Source organism: Oncorhynchus gorbuscha, linkage group LG21 (genome assembly GCF_021184085.1).
Source record: "Oncorhynchus gorbuscha isolate QuinsamMale2020 ecotype Even-year linkage group LG21, OgorEven_v1.0, whole genome shotgun sequence".
In the NCBI taxonomy this organism is placed as follows: domain Eukaryota; kingdom Metazoa; phylum Chordata; class Actinopteri; order Salmoniformes; family Salmonidae; genus Oncorhynchus; species Oncorhynchus gorbuscha.
Window position 1 is genome coordinate 54,335,814 of NC_060193.1, and position 15,945 is coordinate 54,351,758.

The 15,945-nt window shown below is 45.9% G+C and overlaps 1 pseudogene; it reads left to right on the forward strand.

The window, feature by feature from the left end:
• Window positions 1-6,429: 6,429 nt before the first annotated feature.
• Window positions 6,430-15,945, forward strand: part of LOC124008050 — a 52,593-nt pseudogene continuing 43,077 nt past the window's right edge.

Consider the following 15,945-nt stretch of genomic DNA (forward strand, 5'->3'; position numbering starts at 1 on the left):
TTAGTCTCTCTCTCCTTTAGTCTCTCTCTCCTTTAGTCTCTCTCTCCTTTAGTCTCTCTCTCCTTTAGTCTCTCTTTCCCTTCTCATTTCTCTTTAACAGATATGGTTGATGGGTATTCAGGGTGGAGAACTCTGCTGATTGGTTGAATCCGGGCAGGTCATTTGCCACCCTCACACACACACGAACACACACACATGCACACACACACACACACACACACACACACACACACACACACACACACACACACACACACACACACACACAAGCACACTCTCTCACACACGCACGAACACACACACATGCACACACACACATGCACACACACACACACACACACACACACACACACACACACATACACACAAGCACACACACGCACACACGCATGCACACACACGCAAGCATGCACACACACACACACATGCACACATACACACACACACATACACGCTCATACACACACACACACACACACACACACACACACACACACACACACACACACACACACACACACACACACACACACACACACACACACACACACACACACACACACACACACACACACAAACACACAAAATGACTCCCATCTTTCTGGTTTGTTACATTAGTGTCTGACTCAACGGAAAAATAGGGATAATTTTTATTAGGAAGACTGGCAGAAATATCACTCACTCACACACACACACACACAAACACACATGCATGCATGCATGCACACACACACAAACACACACACACACACGCACACACAAATAAACAACCAAACCTCCCCAAAAGCTCCAGACACCTCATTAGGCAGTGTAGTGTGTCCTGTGGTGTAGTAAATAAATATGGTGTTTCCTGTGACACTCCCAGTGGGGATAGCAGTAATAACGTCACACTCCCAGTGTGGGTAGCAGTAATAACATCACATGCCCAGTGTGGGTAGCAGTAATAACATCACACGCCCAGTGTGGGTAGCAGTAATAACATCACATGCCAAGTGTGGGTAGCAGTAATAACATCACACTCCCAGTGTGGGTAGCAGTATTAACATAACATGCCCAGTGTGGGTAGCAGTAATAACATCACATGCCCAGTGTGGGTAGCATTAATAACATCACATGCCCAGTGAGAGAGAGAGAGAGAGACAAGAGAGAGAGAGAGAGAGAGAGAGAGAGAGAGTGGGAGAGAGAGCGAGAGAGAGAGAGAGAGAGAGAGAGAGAGCGAGAGAGAGTGAGAGAGAGAGTGAGAGAGAGAGAGAGAGAGAGAGAGAGAGAGAGAGAGAGAGAGAGAGAGAGAGAGAGAGAGAGAGAGAGAGAGAGAGAGAGAGAGAGAGAGAGAGCCAAGAGAAGCCAAGAGAGAGAGAGAGAGAGAGAAAGAGAGCCAAGAGAAGCCAAGAGAGAGAGAAAGTGTGAGAGATGGACAAGAGAGAGGGTGAGAGAGACAGAGAGAGAGAGAGAGAGAGAGAGAGAGAGAGAGAGAGAGAGAGAGAGAGACAAGAGAGAGAGAGCCAAGAGAGAGAGAGAGAGAGAGAGAGAGAGCGAGAGAGAGCCAAGAGAGAGAGAGAGAGAGGGAGAGAGAAAGTGTGAGAGAGGACAAGAGAGAGGGAGAGAGAGACAGAGAGAGAGAGAGAGAGAGAGAGAGAGAGAGAGAGAGAGAGAGAGAGAGAGAGAGAGAGAGAGAGAGAGAGAGAGAGAGAGAGAGAGAGAGAGAGCCAAGAGAGAGAGAGAGAGCCAAGAGAGAGAGAGAAAGAGAGAGAGAGAGAGAGCGAGAGAGAGCCAAGAGAGAGAGAGAGAGCGAGAGAGCCAAGAGAGAGAAAGAGAGAGAGAGAGAGAGCCAAGAGAGAGAGTAAGAGAGAGAGAGAGAGAGAGAGAGAGAGAGAGAGAGAGAGAGAGAGAGAGCCAAGAGAGAGAGCCAAGAGAGAGAGTGGGAGAGAGTATCTTGAGATAGTGAGAGAGTATAGTGAGAGAGTATAACAAGAGCGGGTAGAGGAAGAGAAGGAGGTAAAGCTCTGTATTCTACTTGATTTGATCACCCTGTTGTAGGGGAATCCACATAATAATTCACATTTCCTGTTGTTGCAGGATTCTTTTCCTGCTGTAGCAATGTGGCTCAAAGTATGATCTGTACACCTCTTCTCTCCTTCTCTGACTGAGGGATGGTGGTTATAGTTATGTAACAATATATATTATGTAATCATATACACAGTTTATGGGGGATACATACTGATGACTCACACTGGCAATGATATTACACTGGCAACAATCAGTATATTATTGCACATGGTGTGTGTGTGTGTGTGTGTGTGTGTGTGTGTGTGTGTGTGTGTGTGTGTGTGTGTGTGTGTGTGTGTGTGTGTGTGTGTGTGTGTGTGTGTGTGTGTGTGTGTGTGTGTGTGTGTGTGTGTGTGTGTGTGTGTGTGTGTGTGTGTGTGTGTGTGTGTGTGTGTGTGTGTGTGTGTGTGCTTTCATGCGTTTTGTATGTTTCCTCTGCTGTTTGATCATGAATCTATCATGGCTCGACTGACTGCTGTTTCCATCATCAACATGACTGTACAATGATTCACTAGTTGACGAACAGCATCTGCTGTGTTATGAGGTGAAAACATTGATGAATAATCATCCTAAATCCCAAGGTGCTGGTTACAATGTGGTCATGTCTGTGTGAATGTCATGTCTCTGTATTTAAATGTCTTTTTTACTGGTACAAATCTAATAAACACAATAATATTTTATTTTTTATTTAACCTTTATTTAACTAGGCAAGTCAGTTAAGAACAAATTCTTATTTATGATGACGGACCAAACCCGGACCACGCTGGGCCAATTGTGCGCCGCCCTCTGGGACTCCCAATCACAGCCGGATATATTAACTGTGAAATTAGATTTGGACATTTTCATTGCGAGTGAGATAATGTGATTGACAGCCCACACGCACACTACACACACACACACACACACACACACACACACACACACACACACACACACACACACACACACACACACACACACACACACACACACACACACACACACACACACACACACACACACACACATACACACACCATATACACACAACATACACACACACCATACACACCATACACACACGCCATACACACACAACATACACACACACACGCCATACACACAACATAATCACACACACCATACACACACAACATACACACCATACACACCATACACACACACCATACACACAATACACACCATACACACACACACACACACACCACACACACACACACACACACGCACACACACACACACACACACACACACACACACACACACACACACACACACACACACACACACACACACACACACACACACACACACACACACACACACACACACACACACACACACACACACACACACACACACCATACTTACGCAAACCATACACACACACACACACCATATTCACACATACACACACACACAATACACACCATACACAACATACACACACCATACACAGTACACACCATACACACCATACACACACACACACACACACACACACACACACACACACACACACACACACACACACACACACACACACACACACACACACACACACACACACACACACACACCATACTCACACACACCATACACACACACACTCACACCATATTCACACCATATTCACACCATACACACACACACACCATCCACACCACAGGGAACATATCTGGTATTTTTCTGATAAAAGCTCCACTACTGTCATACCATTTCCCACTGTTAAACTGTCACAGTCTGTGGGGGGAAACTAATAGCTAATGTTCTCCGCTTCTTGATCATGCAAATGATAATTCAGCTGTGCTGAGAACAATGTCTTATGAAATGGTAAGGAACACACACACATACACACATACACACACACACACACACATACACAACGGATAGACAGAGAGGCTGAAGGAGAGAGAGAAAGACAGCGGTAGTGTGTGTGTGTGTGTGTGTGTGTGTGTGTGTGTGTGTGTGTGTGTGTGTGTGTGTGTGTGTGTGTGTGTGTGTGTGTGTGTGTGTGTGTGTGTGTGTGTGTGTGTGTGTGTGTGTGTGTGTGTGTGTGTGTGTGTGTGTGTGTGTGTGTGTGTGTGTGTGTGTGTGTGTGTGTGTGTGTGTGTGTGTGTGAGTGCTTGCATGCGTGTTCTTGTGGTTGTTTGTGTGTGCGGGTGTGTGTTCGTGTGGTTGTAATTTTCCTGTATTTAAATGTCATTTTTTACTAGCAGAAATCTAGTAAACACAACACCACCCGTCAATATTAACTGTGAAATTAGATTTGGACATTTTCATTGCGAGTGTGTGAGATAATGTGAAACAATATTTGGACTTTTTAAGTGTGTGTACGTGTGAAATAAGATTTAGTCATTTTAAAGTTGTGTGATTGGCTATAAGCCCAGTAGTGTGTATCTCTGTTCTCATCGGCAGGTCTGTGTGGGCTAGCATGGTGTTATACTGAGATAAACACCATTTACAACTTAGGCTGCAGCCTTGAGTGTGTGTGTATGTGTGTATGTCTGTTTGTGTACACGTGTGTGTGATTAAATGTAATTAATCTTACATCCAGAATATTGTATTAAATGCCTGGAGACGTGAGGAAATGAAGAGTAAATAAACATTAGTTGTTTAGCAAAATTACACAACACTGGTTGGTTTTAGCCATCACACTCTGTATTAAACTCTACTGGATTATTTAGCTTGGTAGCGGCAGTGTTCCCTTCCCAATGGAGCTCGATAGCAGTCACAGGTACTGTACCTTACAGAATGGAACCCCCTCCATCCCTCCATCCCTCCACCCTCCCATCCCTCCATCCCTCCATCCCTCCACCCTCCATCCCTCCATCCCTCGATCTCTCCACCCTCCCATCCCTCCATCCCTACACCCTCCCATCCCGCGATCCCTCCACCCTCCTATCCCTCCATCCTTCTACCCTCCATCCTTCCACCCTGCCATCCCTCCATCCCTCCATCCCTACACCCTCCCATCCCTCCATCCCTCCACCCCTCCACCCTCCCATCCCTCGATCTCTCCACCCTCCCATCCCTCGATCCCTCCACCCTACCATTCCTCAATCCATCCACCCTCCCATCCCTCGATCCCTCCACCCTCCCATCCCTCGATCTCTCCACCCTCCCATCCCTCGATCCCTCCACCCTCCCATCCCTCGTTCTCTCCACTCTCCCATCCCTCGATCCCTCCACCCTCCCATCCCTCGATCTCTCCACCCTCCCATCCCTCGATCCCTCCACCCTACCATTCCTCGATCCATCCACCCTCCCATCCCTCGATCCCTCCACCCTCCCATCCCTCGATCTCTCCACCCTCCCATCCCTCGATCCATCCACCCTCCCATCCCTCGATCCCTCCACCCTCCCATCCCTCGATCCCTCCACCCTCCCATCCCTCGATCCCTCCACCCTCCCACCCCTCGATCCCTCCACTTTCCCATTCCTACACATTCCCATCCCCCCATCCTTTCATCTCTCTTTCAATTTTTCATACACTGTTCCTCCCCAATACCGAGCTACCAACTTTTTCATACAACCCTCACACCTCCGCTGAGTTCAAACACTATGGTATCTCACACACACACACACACACACACACACACACACACACACACACACACACACACACACACACACACACACACACACACACACACACACACACACACACACACACACCTGTACACCCACCATGAGTATATGTATAAATACTGTATTAATTCAGTTGTGTCTCTGAAGATTTCTAACAGATTTCCTCGCTCTGTCTATATTCATAAGGTGTGTGTATGTGTTCCTTACTGAACCCATAGATACTGTATACATATGCAACATACCCTTGACTTTGCCTGTAGGCGTAAAGCAACAAGACATGGTTGGAAAGTAGAGTCTGGAAGAAGGGAGCACAGGTAGCTCACTCAGGGGCCTTTCACTCCATTCAACAACATTCAATATTTATGAACATCACTCTATGAAAGTATTGCAGAATGGTTTGGTTCTAGTAACATTCTGTTCTCTCTCTCTCCCCCTAGAACCAGTTCCATCTCCAAATGTCAGTTCGTGTTCCACCCTCTCGCCTGGCCAACCTTCTGCTCTCTGTTCTCCAGGGGGTAGAGGGAGAGACAAAGGGTGAAGAGAGAAGAGAGGGGGGAGGCAGGGGTCAGGAAGGGGGTGGAGGGGGAGTTGCTGTGGTGTGTCCTGGATGGGAGGAGAGGGGGGAGGGACTATTGAAACATCTAGAGACACAGAAAGGAACAAGCTGGAATCTACTGGATATCATCAATCTTACACATATAGGAGGGGAGGAGAGGAGGGAGGAGAGAGGGAAGGAGGAGAGGAGGGAGGAGAGAGGGGAGGAGGAAAGAGGGGCTGAGAGAGGTGAAGAAACAAATGATGAGACCAGAGAAGACAAGAGGGAAGCTGAGGTCTTGTCTCTCCTCTCCCGTCGTCTTCTTCGCTCCGCCTCTCCTCTTTCCTCCGTGGTCATCCTTGGTTCCGACCCAGAATGTCTCTCTTCTGTCCTCCGTTGCGCCCAGCGTCTCGCTCCCTCACTCCCCACACTGCAGTGGATTATGGGTAACCCTCTGTCACCTGACTCTCTCCTCTCGCTGGGCGGGCCCCTCGGCCTATTGGCTTATGGAGAGGTGATTATTAATTGGTTGATTTTTTCATTCATTGATTGGCTGTTTGGTTTATTTGGTGTTGGTTGTATTTGACCTTTGAAAACCCATTTAAAAGTGTGTGTGTGTGTCTAGGTGGGTCGTAAGCCCATCACCTTCTACATCCGAGACGCGCTGCGGTTGATTGGCCAGGCGGTGACGTCGGCCAGTGAGGTGAGGCCAGACCTGGCTCTGATCCAGAACCTGGTCAACTGTTACGACAAACCTAACAAAGAGGAAGTGCCCTCGTCTGGACAATACCTGGCCAGGTAGATATATTGTGTACACACACACACATATACACACACACACACACATCTCTCTCCCCTCCTCCAGCCATTGGCACCAGATGATAGAATGGAGTCTGAGAGGACCTGTCCCATTTATAATCCATGCCAAGCCTGAGAATAAACAGACAGACCTGGACGGATTGTAGATAGACTTAAGGCTTGGGACTGTGGCAAGATTAGCTTTATACAGCTATACAAAGCTTTATTGACACTGTTACAAAGACAGGGATAGTGTTCTGTTTGACAGCTTTACATTGATAGAGCCAGTGTTCTGTTTGACAGCTTTACATAGATAGAGCCAGTGTTTTGTCTGACAGCTTTACATTGATAGAGCCAGTGTTCTGTCTGACAGCTTAACATTTATAGAGCCAGTGTTCTGTCTGACAGCTTAACATGGATAGAGCCAGTGTTCTGTCTGACAGCTTTACATAGATAGAGCCAGTGTTCTGTCTGACAGCTTTACATAGATAGAGCCAGTGTTCTGTCTGACAGCTTTACATTGATAGAGCCAGTGTTCTGTCTGACAGCTTTACATAGATAGAGCCAGTGTTCTGTCTGACAGCTTTACATTGATAGAGCCAGTGTTCTGTCTGACAGCTTTACATAGATAGAGCCAGTGTTCTGTCTGACAGCTTTACATAGATAGAGCCAGTGTTCTGTCTGACAGCTTTACATAGATAGAGCCAGTGTTCTGTCTGACAGCTTTACATTGATAGAGCCAGTGTTCTGTCTGACAGCTTTACATTGATAGAGCCAGTGTTCTGTCTGACAGCTTTACATAGATAGAGCCAGTGTTCTGTCTGACAGCTTTACATTGATAGAGCCAGTGTTCTGTCTGACAGCTTTACATAGATAGAGCCAGTGTTCTGTCTGACAGCTTTACATTGATAGAGCCAGTGTTCTGTCTGACAGCTTTACATTGATAGAGCCAGTGTTCTGTCTGACAGCTTTACATAGATAGAGCCAGTGTTCTGTCTGACAGCTTTACATTGATAGAGCCAGTGTTCTGTCTGACAGCTTTGCATATATAGATAGAGCCAGTGTTCTGTCTGACAGCTTTACATTGATAGAGCCAGTGTTCTGTCTGACAGCTTTACATAGATAGAGCCAGTGTTCTGTCTGACAGCTTTACATTGATAGAGCCAGTGTTCTGTCTGACAGCTTTACATAGATAGAGCCAGTGTTCTGTCTGACAGCTTTACATTGATAGAGCCAGTGTTCTGTCAGACAGCTTTACATTGATAGAGCCAGTGTTCTGTCTGACAGCTTTACATAGATAGAGCCAGTGTTCTGTCTGACAGCTTTACATTGATAGAGCCAGTGTTCTGTCTGACAGCTTTACATAGATAGAGCCAGTGTTCTGTCTGACAGCTTTACATAGATAGAGCCAGTGTTCTGTCTGACAGCTTTACATAGATAGATAGAGCCAGTGTTCTGTCTGACAGATTTACATAGATAGATAGAGCCAGTGTTCTGTCTGACAGCTTTACATTGATAGAGGCAGTGTTCTGTCTGACAGCTTTGCATCGATAGACCAGTGTTCTGTCTGACAGATTTACATTGATAGAGCCAGTGTTCTGTCTGACAGCTTTACATTGATAGAGCCAGTGTTCTGTCTGACAGCTTTACATAGATAGAGCCAGTGTTCTGTCTGACATCTTTACATAGATAGAGCCAGTGTGCTGCCTGACAGCTTTACATAGATAGAGCCAGTGGTCTGTCTAACAGGGCCAGTGTCTATTACAAAGTACTGGAAGTTAGACTTCCGGTAGGAAAGGTAATTAACCGCCCAATGCCTGAGGGAGAGAGGGATAGATGGAGTGAAGGAGTGAGGGGGGAAATGAGGAAAGGAAAGGGCTTTTTCAGAGTTAAACCTACAAACACTTTGGGAGTTTGTTGGAAACCTAGCCAGATTACAGATACTCTGTCTGTCTGTCTGTCTGATCACACTGACCAACAGTGTCACGAGTCCGACCGAGGGTGGCTTCCCTTCCCGGGCGGGTGGAGCTCGGCGGTCGTCATCACCGGCCTATTAGCTGCCACTGATTTACTTTCCTCCCCCTCCTTGTATGTTTAGTGGTAGCACCTGTTTATGTTTAATTAGTTTGTCTTTATTAGACAGCCGGCCCGCCTGGTTGTTGTGCGGGATTATTTCATTGTAAACCTTCGGCTCTGTTGTAGAGGTACGTGCTTAGTGCCTAGTCGTGATTTTTTCTATTGTACTTTTCCCCCTGTGTTTGGGAACGTTACTTTTGTGAGCACCCTGTGGTGCGTTGGTGCTAGTAAAGACGCGCAGCATTGAACTCTGTCTCCTGCATTTGACTCCACACCCACGACACCCGGAGCATTACAAACAGAGTTGTAAAGGTCCCAACCACCCACAGCAGTATCCACTGAGATTTAAGTCACAGACTAATAACATGACAGGCCTTGGATTCTGAAAGAAGCATAAATGGTCTTTACGTTTTCTCACCAAAGTGTGTGAAGCTACACGCTGTCCATCGGCCTTCTTTCTGTTTAGAACAACAACATTCTACTACAACACTTCTACCCACATTATGGAGTGGGGTGAAAGAGGAGAAGGAGAGGAAGGAGAGAGGAGGAGAGGAAAGGAGAGAGGTGGAGAGGAAAGGAGAGAGGAGGAGAGGAAAGGAGAGAGGAGAGGAGGAGATCAAACAGGGTGTTGTTATCTTAGTGACATCGACCATACAGCCCTTCAATAGACACAGCTGCCAAATCAACTGAAGAGAGAGAGAGAGAGAGAGAGAGAGAGAGGGGGGGAGAGAGGACAAAGAGATAGAGAGATAGAGGGGGAGAGAGGACAGAGAGATAGAGAGACTGGGTGAAATTCCACAGTGTGCCATCACAGCAGCAAGATTTGTGACCTGTTGCCACGAGAAAAGGGCAACCAGTGAAGAACAAACACCATTGTAAATACAACCCATATTTATGCTTTATGCTTATTTATTTTATCTTGTGTCCTTTAACCATTTGTACATTGTTAAAACACTGTATATATATATATATATATATATATATATATATATATATATATATATATATATATATATATATATATATATATATATATATATATATATACATAATAGGACATTTGTAATGTCTTTATTGTTTTGAAACTTCTGTATGTGTAATGTTTACTGTGAATTTTTATTGTTTATTTCACTTTTGTATATTATCTACTTCACTTGCTTTGGCAATGTTAACACATGTTTCCCATGCCAATAAAGCCCTTGAATTTAATTGAATTGAGATAGAGTGGGTGAGAGGACAGATAGAGAGATAGAGGGGGAGAGAGGACAGCGAGATAGAGAGAGAGGGGGAGAGAGGACAGAGAGATAGAGAGAGAGGAGGGGAGAGAGGACAGAGAGAGAGAGATAGAGGGGGAGGACAGAGCGATAGAGAGATAGAGGATAGAGAGATAGAGAGAGAGGGGGAGAGAGGACAGAGAGACAGAGAGATAGTACTTTAACCATTTGTACATTGTTACAACACTGTATATACAGTGCCTTGCGAAAGTATTCGGCCCCCTTGAACTTTGCGACCTTTTGCCACATTTCAGGCTTCAAACATAAAGATATAAAACTGTATATTTTTGTGAAGAATCAACAACAAGTGGGACACAATCATGAAGTGGAACAACATTTATTGGATATTTCAAACTTTTTTAACAAATCAAAAACTGAACAATTGGGCGTGCAAAATTATTCAGCCCCCTTAAGTTAATACTTTGTAGCACCAACTTTTGCTGCGATTACAGCTGTAAGTCGCTTGGGGTATGTCTCTATCAGTTTTGCACATCGAGAGACTGAAATTTTTTCGGATGGATGGAGAGCATTTGTGAACAGCAGTTTTCAGTTCTTTCCACAGATTCTCGATTGGATTCAGGTCTGGACTTTGACTTGGCCATTATAACACCTGGATATGTTTATTTTTGAACCATTCCATTGTAGATTTTGCTTTATGTTTTGGATCATTGTCTTGTTGGAAGACAAATCTCCGTCCCAGTCTCAGGTCTTTTGCAGACTCCATCAGGTTTTCTTCCAGAATGGTCCTGTATTTGGCTCCATCCATCTTCCCATCAATTTTAACCATCTTCCCTGTCCCTGCTGAAGAAAAGCAGGCCCAAACCATGATGCTGCCACCACCATGTTTGACAGTGGGGATGATGTATTCAGGGTGATGAGCTGTGTTGCTTTTACGCCAAACATAACGTTTTGCATTGTTGCCAAAAAGTTCCATTTTGGTTTCATCTGACCAGAGCACCTTCTTCCACATGTTTGGTGTGTCTTCTTCTAAAGCTTGGGAAATCTTTTTGTACTCAAATCCGGCTTTAAACTTCTTCACAACAGTATCTCGAACCTGCCTGGGTGGGTTCCTTGTTCTTCATGATGCTCTCTGCGCTTTTAACGGACCTCTGAGACTATCACAGTGCAGGTGCATTTATACAGAGACTTGATTACACACAGGTGGATTGTATTTATCATCATTAGTCATTTAGGTCAACATTGGATCATTCAGAGATCCTCACTGAACTTCTGGAGAGAGTTTGCTGCACTGAAAGTAAAGGGGCTGAATAATTTTGCACGCCCAATTTTTCAGTTTTTGATTTATTAAAAAAGTTTATTAAAAAAGTTCCACTTCATGATTGTGTCCCACTTGTTGTTGATTCTTCACAAAAAATACAGTTTTATATCTTTATGTTTGAAGCCTGAAATGTGGCAAAAGGTCGCAAAGTTCAAGGGGGGCGAATACTTTCGCAAGGCACTGTATATATATAATATGACATTTGTGATCTCTTTATTGTTTTGAAACCTCTGTATGTGTAATGTTTACTGTTCATTTTTATTGTTTATTTCACTTTTGTATATTATCTACCTCACTTGCTTTAGCGATGTTAACACATGTTTCCCAATAAAGCCAGTAAAGAATTGAATTGAATTAAATAATTGAATTGAATTGAGAGAGAGGGGGAGAGAGGACAGAGAGATAGAAAGGGGGAGAGAGGACAGAGAGATAGAGATAGAAAGGGGGAGAGAGGACAGAGAGATAGAGATAGAAAGGGGGAGAGAGGACAGAGAGATAGAGATAGAAAGGGGGAGAGAGGACAGAGACATAGAGATATAGTGGGGGTACAGAGAGATAGAGAGAGAGGGGGAGAGAGATAGAGAGAGGGGGGGGGGTCTGTAACCAGTCTGACATCTGATGAGTCAGTTGGGCTGTAAACAGGACACACACTCTATAGGTACATTAATATTCAGTGCAGAGTGGAGGGTAGAAGTGGGTTAACGACCTTAGTATTAATTCATAGTTTTAATGTTTCCTCCTCTGCTGTCAGAGTTAATGGAAGGAAGTCACCATCAGTCACACACACTGCAGTTACACACAAACACGCACACACACACACGCACGCACACACACACACACACACACATGCACGCATGCACACACACACACACACACACACACACACACACACACTCACACACACACACACACACACACACACACACACACACACACACACACACACACACACACACACACACACACACACACACACACACACACACATACACACACACACACACATACAGCATGCATTTTGAAATGTAAAACAGTTTTAGGAGTTTTAATGAACCATTTATAACCCCATGATCCTGCATTGTTAATATTCAGAAGGTTCAACACCCAGGCATCACCCAACGATCAACCGATAACCTAAACATCGGCCAATGACTAACCAATGACCCAGACATCGCCCAACAGTCCATGCATGGTTAAAATTCAGACGTCACCCAACGATCCCCGCACGCTTGGATCCCCAGAGCAGATATATGTGTGAGAGTTAATGTACCAATATATTCCATGGTAAAGCAGCGCTAGGACTGGGTGGAGACTGAGAGGAATAGTAATGATGGTGGGGCCAGTTAGATAGAAACAACCACAATGAACTGCATTAACTCATAGTAATAAGAACACTCTCTCTGCGTGTGTGTGTGTTTTTATGTCTGTCTGTCTGACTGTGTGTGTGTGTGTGTGTGTGTGTGTGTGTGTGTGTGTGTGTGTGTGTGTGTGTGTGTGTGTGTGTGTGTGTGTGTGTGTGTGTGTGTGTGTGTGTGTGTGTGTGTGTGTGTGTGTGTGTGTGTGTGTGTGTGTGTGTGTGTGTGTGTGTGTGTGTGTGTGTGTGTGTGTGTATGCTTGCATGCGTGCATGTGCGTGGGCAGATAGACAGATTTTCTGTCTCTACTGCATTAACTTAAAATAATGAGACTAACTGGAACAGCCAACCAATTATGACACCCAGCCAATCTGAAAGAACAGACTGGGTATCTGTGTCTGTCTACATTTTCAAACTCTCTATCATTCTCTCTCTCTCTCTCTCTCTCTCTCTCTCTCTCTCTCTCTCTCTCTCTCTCTCTCTCTCTCTCTCTCTCTCTCTCTCTCTCTCTCTCTCTCTCTCTCTCTCTCTCTCTCTCTCTCTCTCTCTCTCTCTCTCTCTCTCTCTCTCTCTCTCTCTCTCTCTCTCTCTCTTTCTCTCTGTCTCTCTCTCCTCTCCAGGTTCCTCTCCAACACGTCGCTCCAGGGTTCTACGGGCACGGTCCGTGTGGCACCTGCTCTCTCCCAGATCCTCTCCTCCCAGCTGTACCACGTGTGGAGCCTGAAGAGAGGTCCTCTTGGCCAGCCGTCCTGGGTCACCGTGGCCCAATGGACTACCGGGCGCCTACAGCTGGACGAGGGGGTGTTGGGGCTGGGGGTCGGGGCTGGCCTGGGACTAGGCCCAGGGAGGAGGACAGGGTCCGGGTCTGGGTTTTGGGTCCAGAGAGGGGATAGGGACAGAGACAACAGTCCTGGAGGGAGATGGAGGCCGGGGCTACAGATGGCGGGGCGGAGATTAAGGGTCGTGACCCTGGTGGAGCATCCCTTCGTGTTCACTAGAGAGGTGGATGAGGACGGGCTGTGTCCCGCTGGTCAGCTGTGTCTGGACCCAAGGACTAACCGCTCAGATCTACTGGACTCACTGTTCAGTCACCTGCACCAGACCAATACAACTACTACCACTACTGACCACAGTGAGTATATACCTACAGTACACAATACCTACAGTACATCACTAGAGGACCAGTAGACCAGGACTGATCCTTCCTGTCCCCCTGTCCTGACCACAACCCCAGACCCAACAGAGGACCTGCGGAAGTGTTGCTATGGTTATGTTATTGACCTGTTGGAGAAGCTGTCGGAGGACCTGATGTTCACCTTTGACCTTTACATCGTGGGAGACGGAAAGTACGGAGCGATGAGCAGCACTGGGAGTTGGTCCGGTCTGGTACGTCATCTACCTATCTATCTATCTATCTATCTATCTATCTATCTATCTATCTATCTATCTATCTATCTATCTATCTATCTATCTGTCTGTCTGTCTGTCTGTCTGTCTGTCTGTCTGTCTGTCTGTCTGTCTGTCTGTCTGTCTGTCTGTCTGTCTGTCTGTCTGTCTGTCTGTCTGTCTGTCTGTCTGTCTGTCTGTCTGTCTGTCTGTCTGTCTGTCTGTCTGTCTGTCTGTCTGTCTGTCTGTCTGTCTGTCTGTCTGTCTGTCTGTCTGTCTGTCTGTCTATCTGCCTAGTACATCTCTCAAAAGTAAATATTCATGCCAATGATTATGTCAGTGTCATCAGAATGATAAGTCATTGAGTCATTGTTCACGAACAAGGTCGTCAAAATGTTTAGGCATGTTGTCAATGTAACTGTGTACTTTGACAGTATTACCGTAGGGAGTTTTTCCTAGCCACTGTGCTTCTACACCTGCATTGCTTGCTGTTTGGGGTTTTAGGCTGGGTTTCTGTACAGCACTTTGAGATATCAGCTGATGTACGAAGGGCTATATAAATACATTTGATTTGATTTGATGTAAACTTAGGCTACAGTTTGGATGACAGTTACCTTTCTATCTCTCTCTCTCTCTACTTCACTGTCTCTCATCCATCACCCTCCCTTTCTATCGCTCTCTCTCTCTCTCTCTCTCTCTCTCTCTCTCTCTCTCTCTCTCTCTCTCTCTCTCTCTCTCTCTCTCTCTCTCTCTCTCTCTCTCTCTCTCTCTCTCTCTCTTTACTTCACTGTCTCTCATCCATCCATCCCCCTCTCTCTCTCTCTCTCTTTCTTCTCTCTCATCCATCTCTCTCTCTCTCTCTCTCTCTCTCTCTCTCTCTCTCTCTATACTTCACTGTCTCTCATCCATCCACCCCCCTCTCTCTCTCTTTACTTCACTGTCTCTCATCCATCCACCCCTCTCTCTCTCTCTCTCTCTCTCTTTAGTTCACTGTCTCTCATCCATCCACCTCTCTCTCTCTCTCTCTCTCTCTCTTTACTTCACTGTCTCTCATCCATCCTCTCTCTCCTCTCTCTCTCTCTCTCTCTCTCTCTCTCTCTCTCTCTCTATACTTCACTGTCTCTCATCCATCCACCCCCCTCTCTCTTTACTTCACTGTCTCTCATCCATCCACCCTCTCTCTCTCTCTCTCTCTCTCTCTCTCTCTTACTTCACTGTCTCTCATCCATCCACCCCTCTCTCTCTCTCTCTCTCTACTTCACTGTCTCTCATCCATCCACCCCTCTCTCTCTCTTTACTAAATTGTCTCTCATCAATCCTCTCTCTCTTTACTTCACTGTCTCTCTCTCACCTCTCTCTCTCTCTCTCTACTTCACTGTCTCTCATCCATCCCCTCTCTCTCTCCTCTCTCTCTCTCTCTCTCTCTCTCTCTCTCTCTCTCTCTCTCTCTCTCTCTCTCTCTCTCTCTCTCTCTCTCTCTCTCACTCATTCTCTCTCTCACTTCACTGTCTCTCATCCATCCAACCCTCTCTCTCTCTCTCTCTCTCTCTCTCTCTCTCTCTCTCTCTCTCTCTCTCTCTCTCTCTCTCTCTCACTCTCTACTTCA